Source organism: Bos indicus, chromosome 8 (assembly GCF_029378745.1).
Source record: "Bos indicus isolate NIAB-ARS_2022 breed Sahiwal x Tharparkar chromosome 8, NIAB-ARS_B.indTharparkar_mat_pri_1.0, whole genome shotgun sequence".
NCBI classification, from domain to species: Eukaryota; Metazoa; Chordata; class Mammalia; order Artiodactyla; family Bovidae; genus Bos; species Bos indicus.
Genome location: NC_091767.1, coordinates 95,994,955 through 96,009,265, shown reverse-complemented (window position 1 = coordinate 96,009,265; position 14,311 = coordinate 95,994,955). Strand labels below are relative to the sequence as shown.

The 14,311-nt window shown below is 38.5% G+C and overlaps 1 long non-coding RNA gene across 1 annotated transcript in view; it reads right to left on the bottom strand.

Annotated features, from left to right (window-relative positions):
• LOC139184635 (uncharacterized) overlaps nucleotides 1-11,226 on the bottom strand; it is a 64,805-nt gene extending 53,579 nt beyond the window's left edge. The window contains exon 1 of the long non-coding RNA XR_011568179.1: nucleotides 11,169-11,226. This is a non-coding gene — a long non-coding RNA (uncharacterized lncRNA). The remainder of the gene's footprint in view (nucleotides 1-11,168) is intronic.
• Between the last annotated feature and the right edge of the window lie 3,085 nt (nucleotides 11,227-14,311).

Sequence of the window (14,311 nt, the reverse complement as noted above, 5' to 3'; positions counted from 1 at the left end):
CCTACTTGGGAAAAGAATTCTAAAAAAAAAAAAAGAGTGGATATATGTATATGTATAACTGATTCATTCTGCTGTACACCTGAAACTAACATTGCAAATCAACTATTCTACAATAAAAGTGTTTTTAAAAAGGAGAGACTCAATGTAAGATAGAACTAAGCTATATTGGACCTATTTATTTTAAGTGAAAGCAATCGTATGTGTTTGTAGGGCCCAGAATGCCAGTAATATCCAGAGCAATGTGACAGAGTGGACAGAGGTTTTGTGGTCAGAAAAATACATATAAAACTCCTGCCTCCACATGTGGTTAATTATGTGACCTTGGGACATGATCTAAGCATTTCTGTAAAATGGGAATAAGCATACCTAACATTTAGGACTGGTAGAAGGCTTAACAATAAATAGCCAGTCTAATGTTGGACCTACAGCAGATGCTCAGCAATCGGCATTTATTCCTGCTCTTGTTATTGTCATACTTGGCAGGTTAGAGAGTAGCCTGCGAGCGTAAGGCTCAATTCCAAGTCCTAGGGATCGTGGGCCTGGCACAACCAGGAATGGTGCTGGATTGGCCAAGGTTGGACCCAGGAGCTGATGCTGGTGAGTATGGGGAAGACAGCGTCCGGGGCTGCTGATGCTGGCGAGTATGGGGAAGACAGCATCCGGGGCTGCACTCAGCCCTTCCGTCTTAACGTTTTTGCATACAAACTGCCCACACAAATATTCTGTGCCCTAAGAATAGCTCTACCTTCCTTATTGTAATCACCCATCCAGAAAACATAATCCTGTGGTACTTTTTCAGAAGGTAAGTTAAGTTGGGGACTGGGGCAAGGACAGGACAGAAGAAGCTAAGCCAGTTAAAGAGTAGAGATATTGGGGAAAATGAGAGACCATTGAGTTGAAGTGATGTAATCCCACAATGGCTTGCTGAAAACTAAGAAAATCATTCAATAAGCTTTGCCAAACAGCTGCTTTGATTGACTTTTTTTTAAGCAGGAGCCAACCAAGTTGTCCAGCTGTCAGAATAGTGTAGCCAAAGTCACAGGCTACGTTGCTCTAAGAAATAAAGGATGTTTTGCACAAGATTGCTTAATAGGCCAAAGAATGGCATTAGGAATTCTAAAGGGAAAGATGGAGGAAATACAAGTAAGCAGGTTTTCCAGAGCTATTTCTACCTATGTATTACTGGAGGAACCCCAAGTTCTTTTGATTTATGTAAAGACACAGTCAAAACTAGCAGGGACTCCAAAGAGAATACAACAATTCCAAGTATTTTTCCAGAAATCCAACTGCACAAAGCTGGGGCTATTTAGAGGTTCTCAGAGCCAGTGATTTAAATGTATTATCCTTTTACTGTAGGTATTTGTCATTGAAGGGCTTCTGGAGCTTTTCCCCTCCACCTTTTCTTCTAAGAAGACAGGGAGCCAAGACAGAAATTAGCTGAACAAAGGGACAGATCATTTTGTGAACTGTTTGTGAACTGGAGGCAAAACATGCCTCTGTTTGCTTGTTTTTTCTTTTTCTTTCTTTTCTTCTTCTAAACTATTTGTAAGCTTCACCTGTACGTTAAAATACATTCCTCATTCTGAATTGGTTGCTAAGAACTGAAACTGAAAAGGGAGGCTTGGAGGGAAGACAAGCCTTTAGGGGCAGGATGGTCCACAGAAAGCAACTGACCAAATTAGAGCTTTCTCCTTATTCATCTGCCAGGCCCCGAGGCCTTCCCAATGCCCTAGCTTCACAGGATTGCATATCCTAGGGACAATTTAAAAATATATAAATTCTACTTTTATCAAAGCAATTCATGTTCACATTTTAAAAATCAAATACAACTAAGAGGTCTATAATGAAAAACTGCATTCCCCTGGCCCACCCCACAGTCTGGCCCCAGGCAACAACTTAAAACACTTGAATTGTTTCTTCTGGCATCTATCTCCACATCTCTCATAATAGACTCTCAGTGCTCTTTTTCTTGATTTCTCTTTTGAAGTTATCTTTTTATTAATTTCCTGGCATTTTAGTTGATGATTTAGCTCTCTTATTATCACTCCACCTCTTTCTTCCCAATATAACTACTGTTTCAGTTGTCCATTTGGGGATAACAAATCACCCCAAAATTAGCCTTTTAAGGAAATAATGATTTCTTAGATTTTGTGATGCTCTGTGTCAACTGGGTGGTTCTTCTGGCTTCACTTATGTAACTGCATTCAGCTGGTGGACTGGGGGGAGCAGGGCTTTCCCTCAGAGTGCCTTATTTCTCCTCCACAAGCCTCACTTGGGCTTCCTCAGAACATGGCGGTCTCAAGGCAGCATTCTAAGAGGAAGCATTCCTAGAGCCTGAACATGGAAGCTACAAGATTTCTTAAAATCTAGCCTCACAAGTCTTCAGCATTCTCTTCTACTACAGTATGTGGGCCCATGTAAGGGACATGCATGCTCAGTCACTCAGTCATGCCTGACTCTTTGCAACGCCATGGACAGTAGCCTGCCAGGCTCCTCTTGTTCATGAGATTGTTCCAGGGAAGGATCCTGGAGTGGGTTGCCATTTCCTCCTCCAGGGGATCTTCCTGGCCCAGGGATCGAACCTGTGTCTCTTGCATTGGCAGGCAGATTCTTTACCCCTGTGCCACCTGGGAAGCCCTGTGTCCTTACAGGGTAAGCCTAAACTCTGGGGTAGGAGAAATCAACTCCACACCTCGGTGTGAAGAGTGACAAAATCTCACTGGGGAAGGCAGGCAGGATGGGAGATATTTGGAAATAAATTACCACAGCTATAGCTAACTCTGTTTAATCAACAGCAGTATTTAAGTTATCACTCAAATATTGTATAAGACAGGGACAAATTCTACAGGCAGAGTTCCATTTTGCACAACCTATTTATTCTTCCTAGAGTTAGTGATTACTTTGTTTTATATTTGCTTTTGACTTGAGTGGTCTTCAGTGTACCCATCCTTAGTTTTTTTTTCCATTAGATCAATTAAATGTTCACTTTTCAAATGTAACAGACTGCCAGAAGAGCCTCTTTCCCAGAAATTTCTATCTTCCATCCACCTCTTGCAGTCTGAACTGGCTTCTCTCTGCATCTGCTGCATAGCTGTCATCTCATGACTTCACTCAATGCTTTCATCGTGTGTTGGGTTTCTCTTCCCTGAATGCTTTCTTTAAAAAAAAAAAAATCCTGTATTTTGCACATCTCCAATAGCTTGTTAATACAGGTGGAGGAGGAATAAACATTTTAAGTCCTCCTTTTCTAAGCATCTTTAATCTCCAAAATAACAAGAAAATCTCTGGGGACATCGGGCATACAAAATTGAAATTATGACTTTACAACATCAAGTTTTCATAATGCCAAAGAAGAGTGGGGATAGTTTTGTGAGGTCAATACAGCTGCACAGGGAGTGCTATTAAGTGCAGAGTTTAAAAGGATACATGTAAAGTGGGGAGACAATGAAGGTAACCAACTGGTCAGAAAAGAATCATTATATTTACACGATTTTTACAATAAGTGTGAAGGATAACCCAGAAGGCTTACTTAGTTTTATAAGATTCAAGAAGGAAGTATTGGAACTAATGAGCAAAATTTTTATGTGAAAATATATAATGGTATGATTATAAGAAAATATGTAATGGTACATAATTTTTAATGAAAATTAAGCTTCACTACCTATTTTTTACAGTTATCTTTTACAACTTTTTATTTTGTATTGAGATATAGCTGATTAGCAATTCTGTGATAGTTTCAGGTGAACAGTGATAAGACTCAGGCATAAATTTACATGTTTCCATTCTCCCCCATACTCCCCTTCCCATCTAGCTGCCACATTACATTGAGCAGAGTTCCATGTGCTATACAATGAACTTCGTGGGTCCTCATTGGTTATTCATTTTTAAATATAGCCGTGCCCATCCCAAACTCCCGAACTATTCCTTCCCCCTATCCTTCCCCTGCTGCTGCTGCTGCTAAGTCGCTTTAGTCGTGTCCGACTCTGTGCGACCCCATAGACGGCAACCCACCAGGCTCCCCCATCCCTGGGATTCTCCAGGCAAGAACACTGGAGTGGGTTGCCATTTCCTTCTCCAATGCATGAAAGTGAAAAGGGAAACGGAAGTCCCTCAGTCGTGTCTGACTCTTAGCGACCCCATGGACTGCAGCCTGGGCAACCATAAGTTCATTCTCTATGAGTCTTTTGCTATTTTGTAAGTTCATTTGTATCATTTCTATTTAGATTCCACATATAAGGGATGTCATATGATAGTTCTCCTCTGACTTACTTCACTCAGTATGACAATCTCTAGATCCATCTATGTTGCTACAAATGGCATAATTTCATGCATTTTAATGGATGAGTAACATTCCATTGTATATATGTACCACATCTTATTTATCCATTCCTCTGTTGATAGACATTAAGGTTGCTTCCATGTCCTGGCTATTGTAAATAGTGCTGCAGTGAACACTGGGGTGCGTGTATCTTTTTGAATTATGGTTTTCTCTGTATACACGCCCAGGAGTGGGATTGCTGGATCGTATGGCAGCAGATCATATCTATTTTTTAGTTTCTTAAGGAACCTCCATACTGTTCTCCATAGTGGCTGTACTAACTTAAATTCCCACGAACAATATAGGAGGGTCCCTTTTCTCCACACCCTCTCCAGCATTTGTTGTTTGTAGATTTTTTGATGACAGCCATTCTGACTGGAAAGAGGTGATATATCATTGCAGTTTTGATTTGCATTTCTCTACTAATTAGTGATGTTGAGCATCTTTTCATGTGTTTTTTTAACCCATTGTATCTCTTCTTTGGAGAAATGTCAATTAGCCATAAAAGGATGAAATAATGCTATTAGTAGCAACTTAAATGGACCTTGAGATTGTCATACTGAGTGAAGTTAAGTCAAAGACAAATCATAGATTTTGCTTATATGTGGGAATACAAAGAAAGGCTACAAATTAATCTATCTACAAAATAGAAATGGAGTTCAATTCAGTTGCTCAGTCATGTCTGACTCTGAGACCCCATGAATCGCGGCATGCCAGGCCTCCCTGTCCATCAGCAACTCCCAGAGTTCACTCAAACTCATGTCCATCAAGTCGGTGATGCCATCCAGCCATTTCACCCTCTGTCGTCCCCTTTTCCTCCTGAACTCAATTCCTCCCAGCATCAGAGTCTTTTCCAATAAGTCAACTCTTCACATGAGGTGGCCAAAGTACTGGAGTTTCAGCTTCAGCATCAGTCCTTCCAATGAACACCCAGGACTGATCTCCTTTAGGATGGACCGGTCAGATCTCCTTACAGTCCAAGGGACTCTCAAGAGTCTTCTCCAACACCACAGTTCAAAAGCATCAATTCTTTGGCGCTCAGCTTTCTTCACAGTCCAACTCTCAGATCCATACATGACCACAGGAAAAACCATAGCCTCGACTAGACGGACCTTTGTTGGCAAAGTAATGTCTCTGCTCTTCAATATGCTATCTAGGTTGATCATAACTTTCCTTCCAAGGAGCAAGCATCTTTTAATTTCATGGCTGCACTCACCATCTGCAGTGATTTTGGAGCCCAGAAAAATAAAATCTGACACTGTTTCCACTGTTTCCCCATCTATTGCCCATGAAGTGATGGGACCGGATGCCATGATCTTCGTTTTCTGAATGTTGAGCTTTAAGCCAACTTTTTCACTCTCCTGTTTCACTTTCATCAAGAGGCTTTTTAGTTCCTCTTCACTTTCTGCCATAAGGGTGGTGTCATCTGTATACCTGAGGTTATTGAGATTTCTCCCGGCAATCTTGATTCCAGTTTGTGCTTCTTCCAGTCCAGCATTTCTCATGATGTACTCTGCATAGAAGTTAAATAAGCAGGGTGACAATATACAGCCTTGACGTACTCCTTTTCCTATTTGGAACCAGTCTGTTGTTCCATGTCCAGTTCTAACTGTTGCTTCCTGACCTGCATACAAATTTCTCAAGAGGCAGGTCAAGGTGGTCTGGTATTCCCATCTCTTGAAGAATTTTCCACAATTTATTGTGATCCACACAAACAAAGGCTTTGGCATAGTCAATAAAGCAGAAATAGATGTTTTTCTGGAACTCTATTGCTTTTTCCATGATCCAGCGGATGTTGGCAATTTGATCTCTGGTTCCTCTGCCTTTTCTAAAACCAGCTTGAACAACTGGAAGTTTACGTTTCACATATTGCTGAAGCCTGGCTTGGAGAATTTTGAGCATTACTTTACTAGCGTGTGCAATGAGTGCAATTGTGCAGTAGTTTGAGCATTCTTTGGCATTGCCTTTCTTTGAGATTGGAATGAAAACTGACCTTTTCCAGTCCTGTGGCCACTGCTGAGTTTTCCAAATTTGCTGGCATATTGAGTGCAGCACTTTCACAGCATCATCTTTCAGGATTTGAAATAGCTCCACTGGAATTCCATCACCTCCACTAGCTTTGTTTGTAGTGATGCTTCAGAAAATAAACTTATGGTTACTGGGGGGAAAGGGCAAGGTTCTGGGGAAGGGATAAATTGCAAAATTGGGACTGACATAAACACACTACTATATATAAAACTGATAACTAATAAGGGTCTGCTGCTGCTGCTAAGTCGCTTCAGTCGTGTCCGACTCTGTGCGACCCCATAGATGGCAGCCCACCAAGCTCCCCCGTCCCTGGGATTCTCCAGGCAAGAACACTGGAGTGGGTTGCCATTTCCTTCTCCAATGCAGGAAAGTGAAAAGTGAAAGGGAAGTTGCTCAGTCGCATCTGGCTCTTTGTGACCCCATGGACTGTAGCCTACGAGGCTCCTCCGCCCATGGGATTTTCCAGGCAAGAGAACTGGAGTGGGGTGCCATTGCCTTCTCCCTCTACTGAATAGTAATTATAAACCAACTATATCCCAATCAAAACTTTTTAAAAAGAGAATATTTTCACCTCTGATAGGGGCATCAGATACATGGATTTGTGGATACCATCGCTATCCACTGATAACTTGTTCTCTCCTTTCAGATATAGTGGAGGGTTATGATTCCCCACTCCTCGAGGTTTCGATTGGCTGTTTAATTTGCTTTGATCACGATATGTCGCTAGAAGTAGTATGTATCATTTTGAGTTTAAAACAGTTAATTGTCTTTGCATGACTTTCCAGTATGATCTTCCAGTCACTGCAATCAAGTAAACCCATTCTGATACATAAAAGCAACATTATAATAAAACTGATGTTATTTGTCACTGCAGCATAACCCAGCCTAATCCAAATAAAACAAGAAAACTGAAACCAAACAGTATAAGTGATCATAAGAAAACATTAAGGAGTTTTTAATGTGTTTCCTGGCCTTGAAAAGTTATAAAAGCCAATATGTATACTAATTAAAAACACAATCTTGGAGTTTGAGACCTGGGTTTGACTCCTGATTACTACTTACCAGTAACTTTGGGCAAAATTTAGCTCTTTTTGTTCTTGGATTTCTGGTTTGTAGATTTCAGATATTCAGGTCTACTTCACAGATTTGTGGGAAATTAAATTAAATAATGTAGGTCAGGTGTCTACGCAGTGTTTATAATGCAACCTTTTGAATAAATGCTTATTGCTGTTGTTATTAAGAGAACTTTCCAAATATAGCCTCAAAATTCTGCCAGAAATCTTGTAAGATAGAAAATACTCTCTTGATTCACCTTCAAAAGGAATGTGCTGCAAAAATATATATTGCACTTAATGTCTATCCCAGATAGTTTCATAGGTCAAATGATAAAATTGAGTATTTTGTGAACTTTAAGATAAAAAAAAAGATGAGAAAAATAATATGCCCATGAAACATGAAATACATTTTAAGCTTTTCTTTTTGCAAAACAAGATTATCAGAATGGCAGATTTGGGGGGAACCTATATATAGTGTACCTGACTACACCAAAACATTTGACAATGTCTCCCTTTAACACCTATAGATAAAAAAACAAAGAAATGAAGATATCTTAACAACAAAGTCCAATGGATTTATAACCGAAAGGGCCAATACTACTATATGTCAATGGAGACATGGCACAACACTCTGTCTTTGACCCATATCACTCATTCATTCATTCAAACGTCATTTATTTAACACCTACTACCTAACATGTATTGTGCTAGGTACCTTGGGTGTAGCAAGGAACAAGCAGACTGTTGTTCATTTTCTTTAAATTGAAGACTTACATAAAGGCATAGAATGTTGAATCAAATCCTCTTTGACACAAAATTGGGCCAGAGAGTAAATGCATTGAAAAGAATAATCCAAATGCAAAATGATGCTAACAGATTATAGCAGTAGATCAATTCCAGCATTTCATTGTGTTACTCTCAAGAATTTATTTGATCTCGCTAAGCCTCAGCTTTCTTGTGGATAAAATGGAGACAATGATATCAGCTGGTTGACTTGTTTTGAGCTTTTAAGATAATGTATGTAAAGAATATAGCATAACGCCTGGAATATACTAGATGCTTAAAATGTAATCGCTTTTATTGCCATGGGAATTATCTTTCCACAGAGTCATTTGTTCATGCATGCAAGGATTCTCAAAATGCACCAGAAGGCCAAGAGAAGTAAGGTGAATGGTTCAAGGTCAAATAATGAGAAACTGACAGGATCAGAACTTAAAGTCATTTTCCTCCTACTTCTGATTAACAATTTAATACTCTGGCAGTGACCAATATTTGATATTCAAATGCCTGTCATAAAGAATGCAGTTACTGAAACAATTTCAAGGCACAATAATTGGAGAGTGCCAGGAGAGCCTTTGGAGCTCAAAGGGAAATTTTGTTAGCCACATGGGAATTTCTGTTCTGTTATTTTAAACTAGTTGCTTATTGGAAACCAATATTGCATTACAAAAAAAAAAAAAAAAAAAACTGGTGATATTCCTTTCATGGGGAAATCATCCTACCATTTCAAGAAAGTCCTTTTCTATAATTGCACACAAGATAGATGAAGGAGAAAAGTTGGTACAACACGAGACATCTTTCTCTTGGCAATCAAAAGGGTGAATAAGCTGGATGATGTGAGACGAAGTAAAACCGAGCATCTTACACAATCCTTACAGCAACCCAATGATGAAAGTAGTTCATGTCCTCATTTCTGTAGTGAGAAAATTGGCTCAGAGGGGTCATGTGGCTTTTCAATTCACCCAACTAGTAAATATTAATACTTGTTGCTGTCACTGTTTAGTCGCTCAGTCGTGTCTGACTCTTTGCAACCCCATGGACTGTAGCCCACCAGGCTCCTCTGTCCGTGGGATTTCCCAGTCAAGAATACTGGGTGGGTTGCCATTTCCTCCTCCAGGGGATCTTCCCAACCCAGGGATGGAACCTGCGTCTGTTGCATCTCCTGCATTGGTGGGCAGATTCTTTACCACTGAGCCATCTAGGAAATCCAGTAAATCCTTGAGAGAGACACAACTCCAGGTCTTTGGGATTCCATCTCTCATGCTCTTTCTCTTCTTCCATATTGCCTCTGGTATGTTCTGCTTGTGATGAGCTCCTGAATCCCTCCTTAGCATTACCTCAAAACTATCTGCTCGTGAGCTATGTCATACTTGGATAATCCACACTCCTCAGACAACAGCCCCTTCTGTAAGGCCTTTTCTTTGTTATGTCAATAGAAAAGCAGTGCAGAGCTTAAGAGAGAGATTTTTAAGCTATTAAAGTCTTACTATCTTAACAATACTATTTTGTGTTTACATGCATTCATACTTTTAAGTAATTGTAATCATACCCTCTACATAATTTTGTATCATTTGTTTCCTCATTAAATGCATATTTACTGAGTATTTGTTATGTGCCAGGCATCATTCCAGCAGTGAGAACTACATACAGCAGAAAACAACAAAGTCCTTGATCTCTTTGAGATTATGTGTGCTAAAGGAGACAGATAACAAACAATATAAATAAGGTATATATTGGACTTTAGATGATAAGTGCTAAAGAAGACATTTAAAAAGAAAAACAGGCAAAAGGGGTGGAAGTTTAGGTGGAGGTAAAAGGAGCAGTTGAAATTTAGATAGATTCCAGGAAACACTTTGCTGAAAAGTTAACAACTGGAAAAAGACCTACAGGAAGTGTCAGAGTGAGTCCAATCCATGGTCTGGCAGGCAACAGGATGACTCCATGGCACCACTTGCCCCTTGGCTTGATTTCCATGATTATGTTATAATGTGTGGCAAAAGGGAGTTTGCAGATATTGACCCAAAGTCCAAAAGATTATGCATAGGGGCCTAGCCGAATCACCTCAGCCCCATAAAAGCTGAGTTTTCTCCAGCTGATAGCAAGAGAAAGTGGAGAACAACATAAGGGAGGTTCTCTAATGCTGTGATGGAGGGGGCCACATGGAACGACCTGGGAGAAGCCTCTAGAGACGAGAGTGAACCCCCTAGTCTACAGCCGGCAAGAAGATGAAAACCTCAGTCCTACAAATTTGAAAAACTGAATTATGTCAATGACCTGAAAGAACCTGGAAACAGGTTCTTACCAAGAGTCCCCAGGTAAGAGTCTCGCTAGTTATGCAACACAGGAATACAGCCCAAATTTCATAATAAATGTAAGTGGAATAAAATCTTTAAAAATCACGAACCACTATGGTATACACTTGTAAGCTATATAATACCATACTTCAACAATATCTCAATTAATCCATTCATCTTAATTTCAGTGTGTGTGGAGCTGACTGAGCCAAATGTGAAGAAGTGAGCACACAGAGGTATAGGCATTGTCTCATGCTTGTATTTCTGATGATAAGGAGATTGTCATTAGCTACACAATATTCTCACGAGCACCACAATTTATTTAGACCTTCCCTTCTGACAAATTCTGCCACTTCAATTTTTTTTATTATTAGACAGTGCAGCTATATGACCTTCATTCATATAGCATTTTCTCCTTAATCGGCTAATTTGTCTTTCCAAAGATTGCTACTTTACAATACATGGGTCTCAATTTCCCTAGACTCTTGCAAGCATTCAGTATCATCACTTTTAATTTTCCCTATTTTAATAAGTAAAAGAATAGCAACAGTTAAAGTCTTTTCCGTGAATACCCACAAGAATGAAGATTTCTCTGTTTCCTCATAGCATTTCCATTCATTGATTTTTGAAAGAGGTAATGTTGCTTATTGAGTTATTGACAGGTAAAGCAACCAACAGAAAGAGGTTTCAGACCTGATTTGGATTGTGACTTGTTCTTCTTCAATCCCCTTATATCTTCAGTTCTTCACCTAGAAAAGGAAGATGAAGTCTGGCATCCTATCAAAACAATATTTATAAAACATTTACAGAAGTGCCTCCTTGCATTTCTTCCTGTAAACCTACATATATATTTTCCTTTTTAAAAAAAGTGTTGTACAGTACAAGTAACTCTATTAGATTAAGTAATCCTCACACTCTGTAACTGAGTAAGTTACTTCACCTCTTTGTAGCTTAGTTTCTGAATCTACATAATGATGAACTTGAAGTAATTTTCTAGCCAATTCCTGCATGCTATGAGTGTCTATAATCTTACATAAAACTTACCTACAGAACCTAGGGCTCTGGTAAATCCTATCCTCTCTGCAGGTACAATGGGTCCATATTTGACCCCAAAATTAGTTATTTCTGATCAATTCCCTCAAATACTCCTTTTACAGTTCCCTATTCTATTCTTTTTCCTCTATAACCTTTTCAAATATTGCATCTTAACTTTTAAGGTGAAAAATTAAACCTAAGTGTTGTCTTCTCTACAATAAATATGTAGAGAAGACATATGAAATGCATATTTATAATACTGAAAACATAACTCCAATAAATAGCCTTCTGAGAAATTTAACAAAGGTTCAAACAGTGAAAACACAAAGGGAAAATGACATTCCCAAGTTGGTTCTTAAAAATCTAGTAATGAGTGCATCAATAACCACAGATAAAATTGAACAGGTGTCAGATGAACATCATTAAAGAAGAAATCTGGCTATAAACTTTCAAAGGCAAGGAAATTACTTTGCATATACGTTTCAAAGAAGAGCTCTGGGAAGCTTTTCCATTCACCTGGAGGTTAGCATAATTTTAACATCAAACCTCAAAAAAGACCACAGTAAAAGAAAACTATAGATCAATCTTTTTATTCCTATAGATATAAGAATTCTATATACAACATTATTAGATGCTGTCAAGCAGGATAAAAACAGAACACTGAAATTACCCAGTGAGGTTTATTCCAGGAATTCAAGGATGGTGTAACATATTTACTACATTAACAATTAAATGAACTTCAATGAAATTCAACATTGTGATTATAAAGCTTTTATAAACAGAATGCAGAACTAAAGTTCCTTAACATGATAGAGTTTTTAAAAAACAGATTCTAGTAGTAAACATCAAAGTAAAAATAATATTGGAAAGGAAAATTTAATCATTATTTGAAAATGATATAATTATCTACCTAAGGGCAAGGACCATGTCTCCTTGCTTAACACAACGGCCTGAATGTCTAATACCTTCTGGAAAATAATAGGAGTTAAAATATTTATTGAATGACAAAAAACATGGAAATATTAACTAAAATTGTTCAACATAATTTAAAAAGGAAGCAAATATGAAAATCTATGGTATTAATGTAGATAAATAATAGATGGAATAAAATTACAACTTATGGAAGAAATGTACAGAACCTCTATAAAAAAAAACTCTGAAAGAAGACTTGAATATCTCTGAGACATTCATCTCTACAGATAAGAAGATGCAAATAAGTAAAAATGTGAATTCTCTCAAACTAGAATTTCACAGACTACCATAATTGCAAGGAATTTTTTTTCAAAGTTGAAAACTTATCAAAATTTCATTTCAAAAATTATAGTTGAGAGCCACAAAAAGAATACATAACAGAGAACAAGAAGTGGGGACATTTGCCATTGGAGATATCAAAATGCACTATAAATGAGTATCTTTAAACTGTAGTACAGATCCAGCAATGGGTGTGGCTATTAAAGACATAAAAAGAAAATCTAGAAATGGACCCAAGATTTATGAGAATATAAATTATGATATAGCTGTAATAAGAGAATGGTGAGAACAAGTAATAGAAAAGAACTTCCAAGTATCTCATGAAATTTCAGTGCCTTAAGAATAGAGAAAGGATTCGGAAAATGTCCAGAAAGAAAGACAAAAACACAAGAGATCAAGAATCAGAACAGTATTGGACTTTTTAACACCATGGATGGCTGCAGACCAAGTTCGATGCATGAAATAGGGCACTCAAAGCCGGTGCACTGGGACATCCCAGCGGGATGGGATGGGGCGGCGGTGTGAGAGGTGTTCAGGCCAGGGGGACAAATGTACACCCGTGGCTGATTCATGTCGATGTATGGCAAAACCAACCATAATACTGTAAAGCAATTAGCCTCCAATTATAATAAATAAATTAATTTTTAAAAATGCCTTTAAAGTTCCAAGGTAAAAATTGTTTCCAGCCTAGAGTTACTCACACAAGCAAATTACAAAATCAAGTGTGAGGGTAGAAAACCATACTTTTAGACATACAAGTTTTCAAAGATAAAGTGATTCCATGTACTCTTTCTCAGTATTATACTGGAGTTAAGTCTTACAACAAAATTGTGGAAAAGGATGAAATGATGACCAAGAAAAGAGACAAGCTGAAACACAGGGGACCTGCAACGGGAATTTCAATAATGGGGAGAGGAGGTTCTAGGATGATATTTGTACAATAAGCCCACATATCAACTAAATGAGATTGGAACACAAGGATGGACACAAGTTGCTCAGTCGTGTCCGACTCTTTGCGACCCTGTGGACTGTAGCCCACCAGGCTCCTCCATCTATGGGATTCTCCAGGCAACAATACTAGAGTGGGTTGCCATTTCCTTCTCCAGGGGATCTTCCTGACCCAGGGACCGAACCCAGGTCTCCCACATTGCAGGCAGATGCTTTAACCTCTGAGCCAGCAGGGAAGCCCAAAGGAAATTATAGATCAGCTATAATATTTACCTTAAGAGTTGTATATTCATGCAGAAATTTTGGTGAAAAAGACTTGCAGACATAGAAAATTAAGCGCAAAGCCCCAAAAGAGGTAATTATTAACTCCAGGCAAAACAAAATGCAGAACCAGAAGGAAAACCTAAACTATGTGGTATACTTACTGAACTGTGAATAATATTTATGTAATAATGATGTAAATAGTGAATGTAATTTTAGCCCCAAATTATTATATATCTGCATTGAAAGGATGATCAAAGAGAACTGAATATGTCTGTACAGACAGGAAGACAGGATGGGATGAGGGTAAAATGGAACAAGAACTAAATCTTCCTCTTACC